This window comes from Pinus tabuliformis, chromosome 1_2, assembly GCF_031772625.1.
Source record: "Pinus tabuliformis cultivar Carrire ecotype Pingquan chromosome 1_2, CPIR1, whole genome shotgun sequence".
Taxonomy (NCBI): Eukaryota; Viridiplantae; Streptophyta; class Pinopsida; order Pinales; family Pinaceae; genus Pinus; species Pinus tabuliformis.
The window spans coordinates 1209503091-1209525775 of record NC_142298.1 but is presented as its reverse complement, the minus strand read 5'-3'; positions in this window follow the sequence as shown (position 1 = coordinate 1209525775).

Here is a 22685-nt window from a genome sequence, read left to right as displayed (position 1 = left end):
TTTGATCCCTCCAAAGTCAGATCATTTTGTCTCTGAAATCTGGATAGCTGTCAAAGCATGCATTTCAATCCGCCACATCATTTTATCTCTAATTTCGATGTGCACATGGCTCCATTGGAAGTATTCTTATACTTGAAAAGAATTTTGTTTTTCAAGTAGGGTAGGGTAGAAAAAAAAAGAAAAAGAAAAAAATGAAAATAAGATTAAAATAAAAATCTAAGGTGAAAACCTCCTTGGAGGCGCCTTAGATTGGCTCATTGATTGAAAACCTCCATGAGGCAGTCAATGGGTTGGGAAAAAAGAGAAAAGAGAATAAGACCCCTGGGTGAAAACCTCCCTTGGAGGCGCCCAGGGTAGGCAATTAGGGTGAAAACCTCCATGAGGCACGCTAGTTGTTTTTCAAAAAAAAAAAAAAAGAGAAAAAGAAAAGCAAAATAAAGCTAATTTCCATTTAATAATTGCAGGTTGCAAGAAGGACATTTCAGGTCAGGAGGATCACTCAAAACAAAGACAAAGGAGTTTTTGTGCCTTCTACAGGAAGTTCTGTATTTCTACAGGAAACATCCTGTAGAACCTTCAAGCGAGCCAGATTTGATTTTGGAAGGGAATATAAAGCTTGGAATCTATTGTTTATGCCTATAAGCATCCATGTTTCCATTCCTCACCCTTTTCCATCATTTTTTTCATGTCATTGTGCTTCTTTCCTCAAAACTGTGTTTTCTACAGAAAGTTCCTGTAGAAATTACAAGAAGTTAAAATGGATTGAAAAAAGTATTTTGGCGAACATGGTAGCTTCCTCAAGGGTTCAAAAGTCCTCCTGCAATTTTCAAACACCTCCTCCATCATCTCCATGCCTGCATCACAGCCCAAGCTCATTCTTTTTCACCATGCAAAAGCTTGCAGAATGCTTTGAAGAAAAAATACATAGAACAGAATTTGTTTTTGCCCTAACTTGAAAACCATGCATCCATTTGAAAAACAATTTTATGGGAAATTGTATAAGGGTGATGGAAACCTGCCTGAGCAGTTTCAGCCAATTTCGGTGCACGGTTTCCAAGAAATCAGCCTCCATCACCTTCGGCCATTTTTGCATTTCTCAATATCCGTGCATCCATTTCAAACCCTGTTTCATGGGAGATGCATATGGGTGACAGTAACCTACCCAAGCAGTTTCAGCCAATTCCGATGCACGGTTTCCGAGAAATTGATCTCTGAAATCTTCAGCCATTTTCCATTTTTCTCAAAATCTGTGCATCCATTGATTGCAATTTTTCTATGGGAGGTGCATCATGATGATAGGAACATTCTCAACAAGTTTCAGATCGATCCGATCTATCGTTCGGGAGCAATGGCGAAAATAAGTTTTGGTCCTGTGAAAATTCAGCAGCAGTAGCTTGAGGATGCAGATCTGAACGTGGAAACGAACTCTTGCAGCTTAGATCCGGCTAGAGGATACCCGCACAAGCAAAATAACCACACATCAGACAACAAAGAGCTTATAGCACAAAGGATCCATCATGCACCACCGAAACAGATGCATGCAACAGCAAAAAGCACCTCACAGCAACCATTTGACTTCAGGTACGTGACTAAAACTTGTTCCTCTATTGCATGAATCTAATTGAAGAACTGCATGAATGAATGGAGTGGTGGGATTAAGCGGATAGTTCCTTGTCTAATTCTATAGCAATTAGCCAGGAATCATGCAGCGTACGTGTTAGACAACTCACGTGAAAATTAAAAATAAAAAAAATATAAAAAAACAGACAGTGGTAGAGGCTTTAACTCCAGTGCAACTGATTAACAAGAAGAGGACATGGTGCTCATCATAGCACTGTTGTCTGCATGTGGCCACGTACACCTGGCCACCTCACTCCTTCACCACAAATCATGCAGCAATTAAAGAAGGCTCGACTGAAACTCACAAACTGTTGTTCATCTGCACTTGCCACATCCTCAACTGAAGTATGCACAAAACGATTAACTAGTCATCCTCCACCAGTTTCTCTACTTGTCTTCAAGATTCTGCTGCGTATCAGGCTCGCTCAGAGGCGCAGGGGCACGCTACAGGCGTTTCTACAGGAAGTCTTCTATAGGAAACACAGAAAACAGCCATGCAGAAAGGAAACCTGGGATTTTCGGCGAATTTCAAGCTCCACACAAGGTAGGATCGGGGAAACTTCTTTGTGCATGATTTGTTGGTGCAAAATGGTGAATTGAACATGACATTAAATTGAAAAATGAGAGTAAAAAGTCTGCCTGTGCATTGAGAACAGTGGAAGCCTTCCTGCATGATTCAGTGAGTTTACCCATTCTTTTCTTCTGCTTCCAAAATCTCCTCATCAGTTTTAAAAAGAAAAAGAAGAAAATAAAAAAATTCCCTTGCAAGGAAGACATGCAGCAGACCAACCTGTGTGTGGAAAAACCCGAATTTACATATCTATCAATGTGTGAGAAAACCAGTGTCCTTATGCTCTGATCTGTGAAAACTTTCTTTCATAAACAGGCAGACCAATTCAAGGTGACAACATTTTTAACACAAGGGAATTACTTCCATTTGATGTTGTAAAGAGCACGTGAAAAATTCCTTCTTGGGTTAAAAAAAAGAAAGACCGAATTCAGTTGTCCTCTATTTCAGTGATTGACTGTGTTTTTTCCACTTGAGAATTTTCTCTTTTTTGGTTAAAACACAAACTCAACACCATGCCAACTGAAGAAATTGAGAAGAACGTTGATGAGGGAGCACAAGACATGCAAACAGAGGGAAAAATAGAGGAAGAACAAAAGGAAAAAGAGGAATTTGACATGACCGCTGAGCATGAGATAGAAAAGGAGACAACAGCAAAAACAGAGAGGGCGAAAAAGGAAAAAGACTGGAAACAAGACCAAGAAAGCCCAAATGGGAGTTGTCACACCCAAGGCAACCACAACACAAGTCAAAGAGAAGGCACCCCCAGCCATGCAAGCCAAATCAGGGAAAACTGTTTCTACAGGAAGTTTAGGGAAAGGGCAGCAGAAGGAAATTGGCCGAGATTTTAGCTAGGGAGGTAGCAGTTGTGCTGGCCACCCTAAGCACATCCCCCAAGTAGAAGGAGAAGTGAAAGAGGGAGCCTTCCATGTATTTTAAGGCAACAAGGAGCACACAGATCAAAGTGGGCAGACCCAAACCACAGACAAAGGAGAAAATTGTCATTAAGGACAAAAAAGCTAAATAAAAGGAGGATCCTCCTTCAAGGATGTCCATCACCTATGAATGAGGAAGCCAAAAACCTTCACTTGGAGAGAGAGAATTCAGATAATGGACTCAAAGACAGTTCTACAAGATGTTGAGACAGTTCTACAGGAAGTTGAGAATTCTCTAGGAAAAGAAGCACAGGCAGTGGGAAGGAGCAGAGAGAAAAGCATGGTTTCATGACTGAGAAGAGGACATCACTTCAAAAGCTTGGCATGACAGGGAGGCCACCAGGGCCATCAAAGATGAGGAGATAGATTGGTTGCTCAGAGGATGAGCAACACTTTCAGTAGGGGGTGATGATGAGCCCCAACAATGGATAATTATTTGGGCTCATTCAACCTCCTAATTCAACTTAATCCACCATTCTCATTAGTTTATTGCATGTTTTTTATTATATTTATGCTAATAGAGTGAATTGGGTTAGTCATTATGCCAACAAGTCTAATGTGTGCTTTGTGTAGTCTTTTTGGTCAGTTTGGAGACAAAATCAAAGGTTTAAATGAGCACTTGGCAGCCAAATTCGTGAAAGAACAAGGGAGAGGATTTGTAGGAAGGTGTCCCCTTCATTTATGGGCCCTTACCTCAAATTCTCCACCATCAGCTCGTATTTCAAGGGCCACCAAATCAATTAGCACAAGGGCAGCCAAGCAAGTCAAGTAGGACTACTGTTAACTACAAGTTTTGGGTAGCCGAGTCCCTAAAGTTTAGGAGGACTATTGGGGTCCTCAATTTGTATAAATAAGGAGGCTTAGAGCCTCATTTTGGTTAGCCAGTAGTTAGTCACCTTATAGTCATTTTGTATTCATTTTGTAGTTCGATTTTTAGGCAGTAGATTAGTTTTGCTTTCAGCACATTTTCAAGTTCTCCTTGTGGACAGTTTTTGGAATGTAACATTTCTTTTGATCCATAAAGATGAATCTAGCTTTGCACCAGCTCTAAATCTCTCTTAGGAGGCTGTAGCTCTTGGGGTTGGGCCCATCTCAAGTGCCCAGTACCTCCTTTGTTTATCTTTATGTGTCTTTGCTGCATTCTTAGAATAAAATATGCTATTTAGATTTAAATCTTGCTTTGTTATTTAGATTGCTTTTTATGGTTAAAATAGCTTTTCATGCTTAGATTTACTTGATCGGTTAATCACAGGGAAGATCTTCAGAAAAAGGCTACCAAGCACCTTGGATCTCACCTCCCCCTTAGTGGAATCATGAGCTGGGACCAATGTGACTTTGCTGCCAACAAAAACACTGCCTTTTTGCTTCACCATGCAATTAGTAGTGTTGGATTCTTAGTTGTCGAAGTTGATATCAGTTTTGATTGCATGCTTCAGTTTATGATTGCTTAGTTGCATAGTTATTTCACGTATTTAATTTCGAATAAACTTCTGTTCATTTCCTTTTGTTGTTAGGTCAAATTAGAGTGAAGTAACTAGGTCATATGTTTTATAAGTGTTTGTTTGTTCAATTTGAAAAACCACTTGTAGAGTACCTGTTATCCTTCCTTACCTGCCCATACTTCGTCCAACCTACCTGCTTCACCCTTCACTTAGAACCCTTACCTTACATTTGCCTCATTCACTTACTTTGCCATGATTCTCATCTTCTTGTGTAACATCGTTTCATCCCTCCTTGAACAAATCTCACCATCTACGCCACTCCTCAACTCCATCCTCCAAGTCTTGAACTCCCCTACACCCCTATTTCACCTCCATACTCATTCCTCCACCTTTTTCCCTCCATCCATGCTTCAAAACCCCATTTCTGAACATCCTGTAGAAAAATTACAGAACATCCTGTAGAAATCCCAGAACATCCTGTAGAACCCCTGCAGACTTCCTGTAGAAGCTCACGAAAGTGATTTCTTGAGATCTGATCACTGTGAAACTCTCAGGAAGGGTGCTAGGGACCCCTTAGGACCTCTCCTAACCTTCCCAACCTTCTGCAAGCATTTCCTCTCGCCAATCCACCTCTGCACAGTCAAAAGCCAGTTAAAAATCACATGCATGATAATTCTAATAACTTATTCAAAAATACAAAAAGATGTTTCCTTCAGATAGAGGTAGTCTAGACACATGTATTTTACCTTCATAAAGTAATGGCATCTCTTTCAGTAGTTTGCATTCTCTCCTTTGCATCAAGAGGACTAGCTGGTAGAATTAGGGTTTGCTAGGGTTTGCGTTTTCCTTCAGTTTTTCAATCTCTTTTCGCAAATAGATTAGCTTCCTTCAAGTTAGCTTTCATCCATCAATTAAAAAGATTCTTCTAAGAGCTCATAGAAGTTGGCTTAAGCTCCTAGCGGACTTGTGCCAGCTGACCAAGTGACAGCTGCGGCAAGAGCTAGTACTTGTGCATACAGCACCGTCGCTTCCAAGTTTGTTACGAACTACCGGGTTGATAAAATTAAAGAAGGGAGTTCCAGGAGTTGCAACATTATTGCTGCAATACTGGGGCCCACCAACGACCGTCAAAAGAATATAGTGTTAATGGTGAATTGATCATCTCTGACTATTATCATGAGCATGTTTCCGCGAAGTTCAAGCTCATTAAAAAATAAACCTAGCAATGAGCATATGTTCCCCCAGAGTTTAAGCTCTTTAAAAAATGAACCCACCTTCGGTAAATAACCTTTGTGATCACATTGCTATCAGCTTTTGAGCCTTGGTCGTGTTCTTACCATCACCTCCACTTTTTAGCCGATCATACGCCTCCACTTGATTGTTTACCCTTTTGAGGAACAGCTGCGACGAGTGATTCTGTTAGCCACCTTCTTTACATTGCCGTGATTGAAAAGTTCCAAACTTACCTGGAACCAGCTGCTACCCGAAAACATCACTCGTTCCTCAAAAAACGAGTCTCTTTTAATCTCTTTTTAGACTCGTAAAATATAAAAAGATTGCCGAGCAATTGGCCTCTCTAGCTCGTTAAAGTGATTGGAAGTGCCATCCCTCCTCTATATTTTAATCTTTTTGGACCTGAGGGATCATTACACAAAAAGATCGAGCACTTGTCTTTTTTGGCTCACTAAAGTGATCAGAAAAGTCATCCCTTTCGTATTATTTTATACTTTTTCGGACTTAAGGGATCATACTACAAAAAAGGACTACTGGAGTTTCCTTTCTGTCTCTTTTCAGACTCTCTAAAACTGAAAAGGACCAAGTTATCTTTTTCATTAAACTCATTAAAACAATAGCGACAAACTTGTCCGTATGGACAAGAGCGAGTTTCACTGTCGCTAGGCTCGCTAAAACAGAGCGACAGGTTTGCCCGAAGGGCAAATTGTAGAACAAGCATATGTTATCCTCCTCAAGCTTGAAAAAAATAAAGAGGTACTAGTTAGAAATGACTGGGGAAAAAGGGAAAAAGGGAAATGACTGGTCATATCACCATTGGTCCTCCGTACCATCCATTTTTAGGGTTAACGCTACTAACCCATTTCAGTGTCATTGATATGTTCAAGAGAAGTCCCTCAGAGAATTCACCAACCCAGCTAACGCCTCATCCGCTACAAAACCTTCACGCTCCATTCTTTCATGATCGCCACCCTGAACCTTGTATCATCAGATCGTTTTCACCTCCACAAAATCATTTGCTCTGTTTCATGTCGTAGATGTGGGATTCATCAAGGCCCTCCTACGATGGGTCACTTCTTGTCGACATCAACTCATTATCCAAGAAGTTGACTTAGGAACAACCCTTTCAGTACTTTGAAGCTTGTATGTCTCAATTGCAAATTTCTCACTTCCGGCGACAAGTTTACATCAATGGCCTTCGACCGAAAGATTTTGTGTGGTGTTCGACATCGACTCATGTATTCACACCACGTGAATTGTACTGCAGTACCTTGAGGGTCATTATCATTATCGGTGATTCCTCTCATGCCTGTTAACAACTTACATCATTGGCTGGTAATCAAGCGATGTCTTTCCATGTTCGACACCAGAACATCTTTTCACATGGATCGACTTGTACTTCGGGAAAAGATTGAACGAGTTTGAAGACCCCGGATCTAGTTTCATCCATCCGGGCTACGATATATTCAGGAAAATAAAGACATCAAATGTACTCAATAGCTGCATAGATAATCGTCCAAGCTAAAGGATGATGGCTCTACCAGAATCATCAGTCTGCCACACAGACGATTGTTTGTCTTATGTACATGAAAATGAATTTATAAAGTTGAGCATGGGAATGCACACCTCAGCTAGATCATGAAAACATTATGAAGATAATGTATTGTGTTGTATCTTATTACAGGTCACCTTCCAGTTCGAAAAACCTCGGATCCTCATGATAAAGCATTTCACCCGACATCAGAAGATTTACGACCTCATGCTTTAGGGGGCAATTGTTATAGACATATTTGGGCACTGCAACCCCAATCACATATGTCCATAAACCAAGGGCTTCTAAACCCCTAAAAGTGTTGTTTCATACCCTAAAGGATCAAGGTCAGCTGATTACATAATTTCCCAGAAATTCTCCCTGAAAAACTACTCAGAACTAGTCAAAATTGGACCATACATACTACTCAATGCTAAGGGTGCGATGCATCTCACCTGTGACACACAAGGGGTGCGATGCATACTGAAAAGTCCTTCTGTAGGGTGCAATGAGCGAGAGCAGACAAATGGCAGAAGCAGTTTGCTAGGTGGAAACTCAAAGAATGTTCTAGAAACTGCTCATATGACACTTGCCTCTCTGAATTCGCCCAGGGATGAGTAAGAGATCATGAAATCTCCAAGTGGAACCACGAACTATCAGTGAAATGACACTAATCAAAATCCCAGAAGCTGACTCACCCCCCTGCAAATATCTATATATGGATCCCTCATCCTAGAGATCCAGAGGTTGGAATTTTGTAATTTGTAAGGAAGTGCTGTTGGTTTCTCTTTGAGACATTGTATTGTTTGGTGATCTAGCTTTTCATGAGGTGAAGAGGGCTTTCATGCTGGGAGGATGGCAATGGATCAGACAGATGGGTTGTAATCCTCTCTTCTACTACTTCTATCAATAAAGATATTTGAGTTTTCCTCCATATACTTGTATATTTCTAAATCTTGTATTTGTGTATGCATTTGTATGGTTAATGTACATCTAATTCTGCATTGTTTATGGTTATAGATCTCTATGCTTTGATGGTATTTTGCTGCTTTGACTCTATAGGTGTTCTTTGAAGTGGGACAAGTGAGAAAGGAGTGGCGAAAGCTCTATCAAGGGAGAGAGGAAACAAACAAGGAACCAAGCGAAAGACTGAGGTTGGTGCTCTCTGCTTCTCTCTCATCTATCTCTCATAAAGGAAAACACAAGTTACTTTAAATTGTTTGTTTCTAAGATAGCTACTTGTCTTAGCGGGACTAGCAGATCTGAATAGACACTAGTTTTCCCGGAAACAGGAAGGCCTATGGGGTTATGTTTAATAAGTATGACATCTAATTTCTTTAAATTGAAACACCTTTTGGACGACCCCTCTCTCTTCATCCAATTGTCAAATGCAATTCTTTAACTAAGAAAATCAAAAGGGTGGAAGCATAAGAAAGTTGAAAGACCTTAAACGTTGTAAGTGCAAGTAAACCTGTCAGGGCTACAAACACTTGTTGGAAACAGGGACATGCTTGTATGGTATTGAGAAAGCTTCGTCAGGGTTATAGACGCTCGTAGGGAGCAATGAAATGTTCAGAAAAAGAGGCAACTTTACATTTAATAGTGTGTGTTTAAAATAAAAACTTCATAGTCTTACCTCTTCTATTCAATAATGTGAGGAAAACATATAATTCAATGTTTCCCTATGTTTAGATTCATAGATTTTAGTTTGAGTGGATATCTGGTACTTTTATCTTTACGATCTTATACTATTTTTATCCATATTATATGGGATCCATGCAAAGTGGTGCAATGAATGAGACTATTATGCAACTTATCATTTGCTTTTTCGATAAATTTAGCCCTACTATCTTTCACTAGAGATAACTGTTTCGTCCCCTGTGTCACCAATTATTGATGCCTCAACACCTCTCCTTAAATTCGAGTGAATTTGATTTTCCCATATTTTCATTTTTTTGCTCCATTGCTTTCGTCTCTCTAACAATATACCGACGGTTGAAATTTCACCCGATTTTGACCTCAAAATTGAAAGTTATGACTTTTGGAAGGTTTGGAGTATTTTTACTGCCTGGATAACTTGGTTCATCTCTGACACCTCATCTCTATGTCATGATAACATATATATATATATATATATATATATTATATTTTATAAAGTTGTATAAATAAAATATAAAGAATTATGTAATTATATTTTTAATATAAATTATGTAGTTATTTATTGATAAATTTTATTATTTAATTACATTTAAAAATTCATATTTAAAATATATATTATAATTATAAATTAAAAATATATTGCAAAAATTATTAATTATATAAATAATAGTAAAAACATATTATCCTAACCCTCCTCCACATGCAACATATATAAAGCATTAAAATTTAACATATATCAAATGTTCAATGTACATCATAAAACCCCTCACACAACATATGACTTAACACATCAGATATGAATTTTACCCATTGTATATTATTTTAGCATATTACAAATCCAATCCAAAAGGAATCAACGCAGTCTTCAACAATGAGGAATGAGCACATAGTTAGTACCCATCTTCTGGCACCATCTGGTCATCCCGTTGAATTTTCTTCTCGTCTCTCGGGCCTTCATATGCCAAGGCTTAACATAACACACCGAGGCCACCAAGAGAACGAGTCCCAAAAGACGACAAACTTCACAACAAGAACTGGCAATTTTTTTATCTCTCGCCTCGAGCTTTCATCTTGGGCTTTTGTTTTAAGTCATTTTATGTGATACTTAACTAATGTATTGGTCGAAATCACCATCCTAAACGGAAAAGGGTTTGATTGAGGTTTTGGACGGATGATTTCTTTAATGTTGGACATGGTTATTTTTGGCCATCAACAACGGAGAGGATAATAACATTTCTCCCAACCATCCGAGCTAAACCCAATATACAATGTTCATGTTGAATTAAATGTCATAAATCCATTATTTCACAAAATAAATAATCTGTAAAGTGCCATGGATATTCCACTAGATAGTTCGTCACAATAGATATGATAAATTATACTTAAAAATCCAAAAAAATTACATTGTGAGGGTTTATTTCTCCTTATATTTTTAGATATGTAAATTATTACTTATTGTGTATGCATGAAAATTATTATTATGTAGAAAATATAGAACAACGAAATAAAAACTCACAAACCACGATTGACACAAAATATATTATGGGAAACCCTTTAGGGAGAAAACACATTCAAAAGATGAGGTCACTTTGCTCACTTTCTATGAATGAAAAATAGATGCTAGTACAAAGAAGTAAGGTCGATGGCCCATGGGCTACTACAATAGACAAATCCTCTTTGTGTGCTCTCTTCCTATCCCTATTGGTTAATTTACTCGTCTATGGAACAAGATGCATTTGAAAGGAATGGAACCCCTTTTTCTCCTAGTGGGCCAAATGTAACATAGCCTGACAGCCTACTAGTGGTTACGATTGACTCCTTCAACTCTTAACTGGAGTTACAATATGGAATATTCTATAGTCTTCTTCATTGTGATCACATGGTTAACCCCTTTTCCATGAGTAAATGAGGTTAATGTGGCTATCCATTTTTCCAAGTGGCATAAATTTTGCATACAAAATTTGATTGAGGCAATTCTTGCACTATTGGAAAGGTCTCTCTATGTAGAATAGGAAAAAAAAATGTATCACTAAAGAAACAAGGTTTTACCCCCCTAAAAATGTCATTTGATTTCTCAAGACGATCTTGGAAGGTTTCAAACCCCAATTTGCCAAATTGGGCCCCACTGACAAAAATGGCCTTGTGAGTTGTTTCCTCAACTTTTTCCACTCTAAAAGAAATAATATGGATGAAAAAAAATATAATGATGTAATCTGTATCTCATCTCCTCATTTTGGAAATCTTTTGGTCCCCAAAAGCTTATATTGAATGAGGTGAGGAAATTTTTCCTCCACCTTCTCTTAGGTGTACTATTTAGCCTTTCCTAGAAGTTGTCCTTTCAACCTAATCTAGAAAAGGTCATGCTACTCTTGTCTTGTAGTTTTGGACCTCTTCTACAAAATTGTATCTTCTGTCAACTTTTCCTAAGCATCTAGAGTCAAATCCTCTACTAAAGGTAATAAATGTTCCTCTTCCTTATCTAACATGGAAGTCTCATAGAGTTTCAGATTACCTACATTCACAAATGAGTAAATGTGCATATGAGACTAGACTAAGTCTATAAGCGTTATCTCCCACCTTTTCCAGTATCTTAAAGGGACCATTGCCGAAAATCCTTGATTTTCTTACCAAGACCTTGTAGCCTCTCATTGTTCAACTGTAACCATATTCTATCTCACATATTAAATGACTTCTATATTTTCTATTGATCATGCCTTGCCTTATATTTTTCTTGTGACTTTTGCAATGTATCTTGTACCTATATATGGATCTACTTGATAGTCAAAACAAATTTCTCATCCCTCAAGGCATCGCTTGTAAGATCCCCCCCTACTCCTCCTTACTGCCCATATGCAATATCCAAAGGTGAAGGTGGAAAATATCCAACAAAAGTTTCAAATGGGGACTTACTAGTAGAAGTGTGGATTTCTCTATTATAAGAGTGTTGTATATGTAACACCCCTACTTGACCTGTGTATTTTAAAATACCATGTACATGTGAAACTTAGGCTGGTGAGACGATAATTGTTTTTTGGGAAATTGTGCCTGTGTATATATTTTTGTATATCTTTTGGCATCAGTGTGTCCATATGTATGTTGGGGTCGAGGTATGAACAATCTATTCACCCTTTTTCCTACATTAATCTATCAATCAGGGTGCGTATCCTTTTCAAGGCAACACAAAAAGTATATGTAGGGGCAAGGTTACCATCCGTCATCGACCAAGGGTTTGTGATTAATACTCAAAGCATTGCCGTAAAACTGAAATTAACTGCAGTACTCAAGAAAAGAAATTACAAGAAATAACAATTTGCAACAACAACCATGAAATGATAAATGACACACAACAAGAACTACGCAGCACCTGATCAAAAGAGCGGGCTTGACTCTCTGATCAAGGCTGCGTTAATCACAACGAAGAGTGGAGCAGCAAAAGGAGTGGTATATTATTAACTGGAAGAAAACTATTACAATATCGATGGGGAGCCTTTTCCTCCCCTTTTTATAGGAATAACCTGTCTTTTATACAAAGCGAAGGAGAACAACATCCTTCCCCAAAACCTGGTAACCGTATACCCAGAAATATACATCGGTTGAGAATGGCATCAACACCGAATGAACAAGATCAGAGAATGGTCCAAGAATGGTTCAGGGAATCTGTGAATCTGGCTACACGACTTCCTTATGGTTGGTTGTTGCTATGAATCGCGGATCTGCTGCGGGACACTGAAAGATTGGTACCTGTTCTCCAGAAGCTGCGGTCAAACATGCATTTTAGTGCTGTGAATAGGCAAAACCCCGCGACTTTACTTCATTAATAAAATATTCCAATAGACAGGAAAGGGGTAATTACCTTGCGGATTTAGCATAGTAAATACAGATGAATAAGTGCAAAAAGGACAAAAAGAGGGATGGAAATGCAGCAGAAAGATAGCCCGATTTGGTGCCCAACATCTCCCCCCAACTAGCCTTTTGCATGTCCTCATGCAGCTCGCCGCCTCCGCAGGTCTGGGTTATGCAGACTGTTGACTTCCTGGAGCTGAGCGAGATCATACTCTTCGACCATCTCTGTCCCTGGAACCTTAAAACCTTCTGAGAGGAGGATTTCCTTCCACCAATCACCCGGAACATTATATGCTGGGGTGTAATTTTCCACTGGCAACCAGATGGTGGGGAACTGGAACCGGATCCCCATCCACCGGACCCCGCATGTTCAGATGCACGCCACATACCTTGGCACTCTGCTGAGTGCTCGTGCAAAATTCGGTGCTCCAAACGGTTCCCTATTCTGGATAGTTGTAGGTGACATCATCCATCTTTTCTGACAACAATCAAGGGCTTCATCTTGAAATGTGACTAATTGTTTGACACAAAGATCAAGGCACCATTTTTGTGTTCTTAGCATTCTTTCCTTGTTTCCCACAATTCCCAAAAAGGTGTTGTGTTTATTGAACATGGTTATTGACCTTTCATGTTCTCCTCTTACTATAAAGGGCTTCGTAACCTGATTGGACTCAAATCTATTAAAAGCCTTCTGCCAACTGATATGATTAAAAGTGTATGAGGTGAGATCCCTTAGATGAATGTCTCCCACATATGGGACTGGGTTGAATCCTCTATCTATGTGCAGTAGATACCCATGCATGTAAAACTCACACATCAAATGCCGAGGTGGAAAATCATGGCTCCTCAATATGCGGAGGAATTGTACATTGTCCTCTATTTCATAACTGATTTTGTTCTTGATGCTCTCCATGCAGAAGAAAAGAAAACATTCATGCAAGAATAAAGAATAACAAGAAGCAGGGGAATGACATGCCATCACCTCTTGTGCTAAGTTAAACATCTGCTCCTTATCAGCTTTCAATTCTGCCACTTGCCCTTCTAGCTGCTCCATCTTGAGTTGTTGCTTCGCATGCCTCAAACTCATGACATCTATATGCTCCACATATTCAAAAATGGTTGTGGAGGCTCGTTCCTGAGTTATTTTTACCTCGCTTTGATAGCGTGCTGCAGTGGATTTCCAAGTCTGCACTTCGGCTGTTAGGGCATATTCATGGTCTTCAAATAGTTGCTCAAATGGGTCTGTTTGAGTGGCAGCAGAAGTTGTGGCTATCTGGTCCACCTGAGTCCCTACTTCAACTACTGTGACTTGGGACTTTTTGGCCCGCCGCTTGTATTTCTTCACCTGCTTCTGCAATTTATGTACCTGTTTTCTCAACTTCCTAACCTTTGTCTTGAGCCGCATTGTTTCTTTGAATTGCAACTGGTATTTTTGTCTGACAGGTAGTCTTCGTTGTTCACACAACTCCACCCATTCTTGCTTAACCAAAACCTCTTCAGCTTCTGCAACTGGTTCAGCTAGAGGTAAATCCCCCGAGAAAGATTCTGCTACGCCGACTGCCAGGTTTCCTTCCATTGCTCGTTCTTCCTCAATTATTTCTTGTTTTACGGCCTTCTCGCCTAGCCTTACCATTGGCTCATTCGTCGGGACCGCTTCGCTTGGTACCTCCTCTTCGCCAATAGCTACTTCCTTTTTTGTGTGATCACTACGACTGACGGTTCCCTTGTGAGATGATCACCCGTTAATATTTCTACTGGAACCCCTCCAGGTTCCCCTACCTCAGGGATATCTGCCTCTTCTTCTCTTTCAGGATCCGAGATGCTTGTTGTCTGGGAAACATCTATCCCACCCAGTTGTGGTCTTTGTGATGTTTCAGGCTCCTTTTCTTCGAGTTGTCCTTCAAAAGGGTCCTGTTGGGAGTCCATAGTCAACAATCCTTTGACACCTCTTCTTCTAGTTGACTCGTCAAATTTCAAAGCAGGGGGAATGATGATATCTTCTTCTATGCACTTGGGGGAACAATATACCCTCGCTTCTCTTGGAATAGAAGAGAAAAAGGAAAACTGGAAGGGATCTTCATTCTGGCCTTCGACAATTCTATTCTGGGTCGCGTTCCTTTCTTGTACAGTGTTTGGTCCCGAGGTTGACGTTGGTTCTTGTGGAGCAGTGCCAACCTCATGCCCTAGTTCTCCCAGAACTTCCTCCGTAGTTTCCATGGTTCTCCCAGCTCCGAGCTCTTCCTGTCCTGGTTCGTCCTCCTCCATTGGTTCTATGGTCAGGGCGGTGACGACCTCTTCTTCATTCGGGTTGTCTTCCTCCATTGGTTCCATGGTGGCGGGAAGTTCTTGTGGGGTACCTTCAGCCGCAATATCAACCAATTCTCTCATCCTTGCCTATTGTGGTACCTCTTCTGTTGTTGTCGTGTTGTCGATTTGCTCTGCTAGCTCCACAATCAAGGCTGGTTCTTGTGGAACAACCTTGGCCGTGGTACTAGTGGGCCTTTCTATGTCGACTCCTCCATCTTCCATCGGTTCCGTAGTTGCGGCTTGCTCTTGAGGAGCAGCCTCTTCTTCAAGTTCTTCGGATCCCATTTCCATCTCCTCTGGCTCCTCTTGGTCAACATAGTAATCTCCTTCTCCATATTCTTCCTCCATTGCTTCTAGTTCTTCTTCTCTGGCGGCCATAGTGGCTGCTATCTCTTCCTCTGTGGAATCCTGAAATAGCTCCCACGGAATTGGAATTTGACTAATTGCATTCATCACCAGTAGCTGGACCAGCCCGTGGTGGGTAATGACCGCCATCACCTGTCGTGACCGTTGAGCAGACTGTGCCATTAGCTGAAGACTCCTTAGTAGGAAATAAGGCACATTTAATGAGAAGGCCTCTGCTTGGGGGAAAGGAGGTGAGCTAATATTCGGAGATGATATTTAAACACAGTGGAGTACCTCCCCTCGCAAGTTATATACTTTATTACAAACTCTACTACCTCTTCCCATGGATGTGGTAACGAGTTTCGGTTGTATCCTCACCCCTTCTTAGTAATGCTTTCTCCTGCCTGCAAGAAGGCTTCAGGAAACTCCAGGAGGGAAGTTCTCCTTGAAAACCATCTCTATCCACATTGAGGGAGCCCGCTAACCTCTACAATGGCTTCCTCCCTAACAGGGACTTCTATCCTGTGGACCTGAGAACTTTCTTCTTCCAGATTGAGTGTGAATTCCACCGCAATTGCCTCGTTGGACCCCCTCAACCTGTCAAAGTAGACATCTCACCCTGCATTTTCAAAGACCTACCATATTTCCCCACTATTTTTAACTCTTGTTGTGTCTTTTGGCTCATGCCACAAAGACCGTCCAACCATCGCTATAGAGGCGGGATTAGCATGATGAATACAATTAGCTGGTAGGGGAAAATGACAGGGACCCAAACCATTGGTAACGGTACTGGTACGTCTGAAGAAATCTCAGAGAATGATGGCGAGTTATGGCAGTATGGTTGGATGTTTTCAATGGTTCAATGCGGCGTGTTGGGGAAGTGACCGGTTATAACTTTTTGCGTACGAATACGAATTCCAATGTGTCGGGGTCGTGATTACGAAATCGCCGTAATCTTTTGATTTCTGTTCGCATTAGATTTAGTTTGGTGTGAATGATGTGATATTAATGCATTTTTGTTGGTACGCTATTGTTTATTATGACAGAACCCCCCCCCGGCCCCCAACTTAATTACGGCCATCCACGACACATATTGGTGTCTTTTGGAATATTTTAATTAAATCCGTAAAAGTCAGCGGAGACGTACCTGGGGACCTACCTTGTGGTGGAGTAACAACAAAATGACTGACGGAGTAATAGCAACACAGGGTAACGGCAATGACGGAGTAACACAGTGGCAGAGTAATAGCACTGTCGGAATAACAACAACAACAGAGTAACAACACCGACGCAGTAACAACAACGACGGAGTAACAACAGCGACAGAGTAACAACAACGACGGAGTAACAACAACGATTGAGTAACAGCACTGACAGAGTAACAACATCGGCGGAGTAACAACACCGGTGGAGTAACAATAGCGACAGAGTAACAACAACAGTTGAGTAGCAGCACCAGCGGAGTAACAACAATGGCGGAGTAACAACACTGACGGAGTAACAACACCAGTGGAGTAACAGCAACAGTGGAGTAACAACAACGGCTGAGTAACAACACTAGCGGAGTAATAGCATCGGCGGAGTAACAGCACCGGTGGAGTAAAAACAACGGCAGAGTAACAACAACAACTGAGTAGCAGCACCGAGTGTTACATTTCTCCCAGCTATATTCCTTTGTTATTCCTGTAAAATACAAACAAGTAAGTAATAACAATGCTTTTTTTTAAATTTTATTTATTTATTTATTTATTATATATATATATATATATATATATATATATATATATATATATATATATATATATATATATATATATATATATACATATATATATTAGAGCAGAGTGAGAGTTTCCTTTATACCAAAAACCATTAAACCAGATGAATCAGAAAGATGTTTGACAAAGGCATCTCTAGAGGCTGGACGGTGGTATAGCTTTAGATGGTGTCCATTTACTAAGAACGAAGTATGATTCCCATCTATTGTAATTAGTCTAACTGTTCCATTGTCAAACATTGCGTCCACTTCATATGGTCCCATCCAACGAGTGCGAAGCTTGCCTTTGAAATCTTTAAACCTGGAGTTGTAAAGTAATGCTCAATCCCCTGCATGAAACACCTTGCTCTTGATAAATTTATCATGCCATTTCATTCTTTGCTGTTGAACAGTAGTAGTTTTCTGGATGGCTACCGATCGAATCTCTTCCAACTCATTGAGCTATTCTAGTTGGTGTTTCTGTGCTTTTGATAAGTCTAGGCCTACTTCTAAAGCTGTTCTAAGCATGCTGATCTTGAATTCTACTGGAAACAAGGGGGATCTCCCATAGACTAACTCAAATGGAGAAAACTCATTTGTGTTCTGCCATGTTGTTCTATATGCCCATAAAGCTTCTGGAAATTTTTGTGACCAGTCCTGGCAATGACTTGCTATTGTTTTTGTCAAGATATTTTCCAATATTTTGTTTGTACTTTCTACCTGTCCATTCGCTTGGGGATGATAAGGGGTTGTCACTCTGTGTTTAACCTCGTATTTCTGCATCAGCTTCCCTATCATGTGAGATGTGAACTGCGCCCCTCCATCTGACACAATTTCCCTTGGAGTACCATATCGAGCAAAGATTTCTTCAAAAAGAAAGTCTGCCACTACTTGCTCTGTTGCTCTTGCGACCGCTCTAGCTTCCACCCATTTAGTCACATAATCAGTGCAGACCAAGATGTGAGCTTTCTGATGAGAAGGTGGGTTGAAAGGTCCAACAAAATCGATGGCCCATTTCTCGAAAGGTTCAAGGACTATCTGGGGCTGTAGAGGCATTTCATTTGCTTTCCCAGGTTGTCCCATCTGTTGGCAACTATCACATCTACGGACATAATCCCAAGCATCACGAAAGATGGAAGGCCAGTAGTATCCCATCTGTAGCACTTTGTGGCCTATTCTCTTATCTGCAAAATGTCCTCCACAGGGTCCGTCATGGGCGACCTTTAATATCTCATAGATGTCATCCTCTGCCACACAATGCCGAATCTGTTGATCAACCCCTGTATGAAAGAGATACCCTGCCATCCATGAATATTGGGTACTATGATGAATAATCTTCCTCTGATCCTTATATGAAAAATGACGAGGCACCTTCCTTGTAGTAAGATAGTTAACAATATCTGCATACCACGGAGTGTTAGCAGATACTGCAAAAAGATGTTCATTTGGAAAATTATATTCAATGGGTGTATTCTTACCATCATTTTCTATCCTAGACAGGAAATCAGAAACCACGTTGTCCTTCCCTGGTTTATCTACTATAGTAATGTCAAATTCTTGTAGTAGCGAAAGCCAACTTGTAATGCGACCAGGGGTAGCAGGTTTATTCATTAAATACATGATAGTTGCATGATCAGTATGTACAGAGGTATGATAAATACCGAAATTTGTTGATGGCGTTGCTGACAACAAGGAACTCTTTTTCAATCACTGTGTTATTTAATTCAACAGGGGCCAAATTCTTACTAACATAGTAAACTGCATATTGTACCCTATCCTCTTGTTGTCCCAATACTGCACCAACCGCTGTTTGGGAAGCATCCATGTGAATATGAAATGGTAATGCCTAGCTTGGCCCTCTAAGGATTGGAGCGCTACAGACCAATTCCTTGATTTTCATGAAGGCTATATCACAATCATCTGTCCACACAAAATCTGCATCTTTTGTCAGCAATTGAAAAAGTGGATGTGCTACTTTAGAAAAACTTTCTATAAAGCGCCTATAATAACCGACACAACCAATAAAGCTACGTACCTGTGTGGGTGTTTTGGGTATCAGAAAGTGAAAAATTACCTTTATTTTAGCTGGGTCCATCTGAATTCCTTCAGTCGAAAGCAGATGTCCCAGAATAATTCCTTCCTTCATCATCATATGGCACTTTACCATACTTAAGGAGACATGCGCATGTATGCACCTTTCAAGAACTTTCTCTAAATTTCTCAACCCTTCTACGAATGAATCCCGGTATGGAGTAAAGTCGTCCATGTAAATTTCAACACTATTGTCCACCAAATCAGAGAAGATCCCCAAAATTTCCCTCTAGAATGTTGCAGGTGCATTACATAGGCCAAAAGGAAGGACTCGATATGTGAATGTTCCCTTGGGGCATGTGAAAGTAGTTTTGTCCCGATCCTCAGGAGCTATTTGGATCTAGTTATACCCACTAAATCCGTCTAGGAAGAAGAAAAACTTTTTACCAGCCAATGTGTCCAGAACTTGGTCAATAAATGGTAAAGGAAAATGGTCTTTCTACGTTTCCTTATTCAATTCTCTATAATCCATGCATATCCACCATTTACCATTTTTCTTAGGGACCATTACTAATGGAGAAACCCATTGGCTGTCTGAAATGGAGTAAATAATACCTACGTCCAGTAATCTTTGAAGTTCTTCTTTAACAACATTTTTCAACGCAGGGTTCATCCTTCTCTGAGGCTGTCTCACATGACAGCAATCTTCCTTAATATATATAAATGGTGGGTACATAAATTAGCAGGAATCCCCTTCATGTTTGAGTAATCCTAGGCGAAGGCTTCTTTATGTTTCCGAAGTACATCTAAAAGTTGTTTCTTTTGGGATTCTGATAGGTCTGGGTTAATGTTCAATGTCTTTCATGGTTCTAATTCCACTGGGATACTTCCATTGGGTGCAACTACGGGTAGCTCCTCATATCCCTCTGTTGTTTCAATAGTTTCCTATGTTTCACACCCTAATATGGATTCTAGGATTTGTTGATTTGGTTTTGAAACGGAGCAAGGATCATTCATAAAGGCAGTGATTGCATCATCCTCCGATTCCATTTTTAACTGGAGGGTCTGTCCAATAGTGAGGACTGGTCTTAATTCCTCATTTTCCGATTCAGGTTCCTTCCTGGATAAGATTTTCTTGCTACCTACTGGTTTTGTGGATGGGTTTGGTTCTGCATGTGGGTATAACACTAAATTCTTAGTGTTGTGCCCATTTGAAATGACCATGTGCCCTAAACGACACCCAATGTAAGCATCTGCAGTAGCCAACCACGACCTACCTAAAATCAGGGGATGGTCGCCGACCGAAGATTGCATGTGTAATACTAGGAAATCTATGGGATAGTGCCATGAATCCACCGAAATTGTTACATCTTCTAACTTTCCTATTGGTTTTACTGTAGATTGATCTGCCAATTCTAACACTATAGGTGTGTGCTTCAAGTTACAAAGACCTAATGTATGCATGGTTTCAGTGGTGATAACGTTGATGGCAGCACCCAGATCTACCAGCACATTCGGAATTTCTATCCCATTAATTTGCACTGTTAGAATTGGGTTCCCTGGATCTCCATACTTTATAGGCATTGACTTTCCCATCATAAAATCTGATAATTTTCCCATGACGTGAATAGTAAGGGGGTCTTTGGATTTCTTTGTTGGCTTCTTCGAACAGTATTCCCTAAGAGTCTTTGCATATATCGGTACATCCTTCATAGCTTGTAACAGGGGAATTTTGACAAATAAATTCTGTAATTCACCTAATAAGTCGAATTTAGCTTGAGGGATTGATTTACTCAAAGTCAAGTCTTTCTGGATAGGGTGGTTCAACTTGATGTTGTTTTGTAGGAGGTGCTTGATATCTACTAATTTGTTTTGGTTCCTCGTTAATTAATTTTGATTCTTTACCCTCACTATCAAGTTGTTCAATGATAACTGGTGGAGATTGAGCATCGACTATCTGCCCTAATCGTAAATTCATTTCATACGATCCTGCGGTGGAAATTCTATACGAAGGTAGGTTGAGAGTGTCGATTTGATGAACTCCTTTATTATTAGAATTCGGGTTAGGTTGGATGGGAAGTTGGGGATGAACATGTTGACTAATAGGAGGCACATTAGAGGGTAGCTGGAGTTGCTCTTGTGGCATCGGCTGAGGAAATTTCCCAGGAGAAGGTCCTCGCCAGGTTGGATCCCATGGGGAGCTCAAACCAGCTTGAGGGCTCCAATGCTGCCAAGGTGAAAACTGGTATTGTGGCCACATGGGTGGATAGGGCATGGACTGAGGATTCATATTGAAATTACTGAAATATCGAGATGGGTATGAGTACATACCTTGATTTCCCATTGGTGGTCGAGGCTACCATGGCTCTTTAGACCCCATGAGGTACATCTACTCCATGTCTTCTCTTGTCCCTTGAAACACTGCTTTCATGCCTGGAAAGGAGGGGCATGAGCTTGTTGCATGATTTAATTCACAGATTGTGCATTACTTTATGGAGTTCAATGGAAATTCCCTCTTTGGATGCTTCTTTCTACACTTTGGGCAGAATATAGCCAAGGTCCTATCCAATTCCCGCTGCTTTTGTTTCACTTGTAGTGTGTCCATATGTGCCAACAGAGTACTCAGGATATTAGTTCTCAAGTTGTCCAACAGGTTTCTGATTCTGCCTTCATTACACCCCTGCCAAATACCCTTGCAGAGCAAATCCCTTGTGTGTTTCTTGCGATTCCCCTCGAGCACTGGATGCATAGTTCACAAATAGCATCAAAGCTTTCCTTCGATATATCTCCCTTTCCTACGATGTTCAATAATTCCAAAGAGTCCTCACAAAAATCCCAGAGTAGGATAATATTCAAAATATCCTTATCCCGGTCGGAGTGACCTGACCTCTGTAATGTGTACTTAAATCGTTCCACACAGTCTTCCAAGCTCTCGTCTTCTTTTTGTGTCAACTTAAAAAGTTCCTCTTTGATGTTCCCAGATTTGTAGTAATCCTGGTATTTTTCTAGGAAAGTTGTTTGCACATCATCCCATGTGGAAATAGACCTTCCTCCAAGGCCCATAAACCATCGTAGAGCTATCCCTTTTAGTGTGGCAGGGAAAATTTTTAACTTTTGGGCGTCCGTCATGTAGTCATACCCCCGGTACACTATGTCAAACTCGAACAAAAACGTGTTGGGGTCTTCTGAAATAAGCCCATGAAAGCTTGGTAAGGCTGCTAATGGAATGGGATTCATGGGCATGCCAACCTCCATATCTCCGATCGGGAAATCGATAGTGGAGGTTGTAGGTACCATAAATATCCTCCAATAACCATTGGGTATTTCAATAGGTTTTGTAGAAGATGGCTAAGGGTTCCTTACCACTCGGGTTTGAGTCACTTTGACGGCACTTCCCCGGTCCCTTGGTGATGCG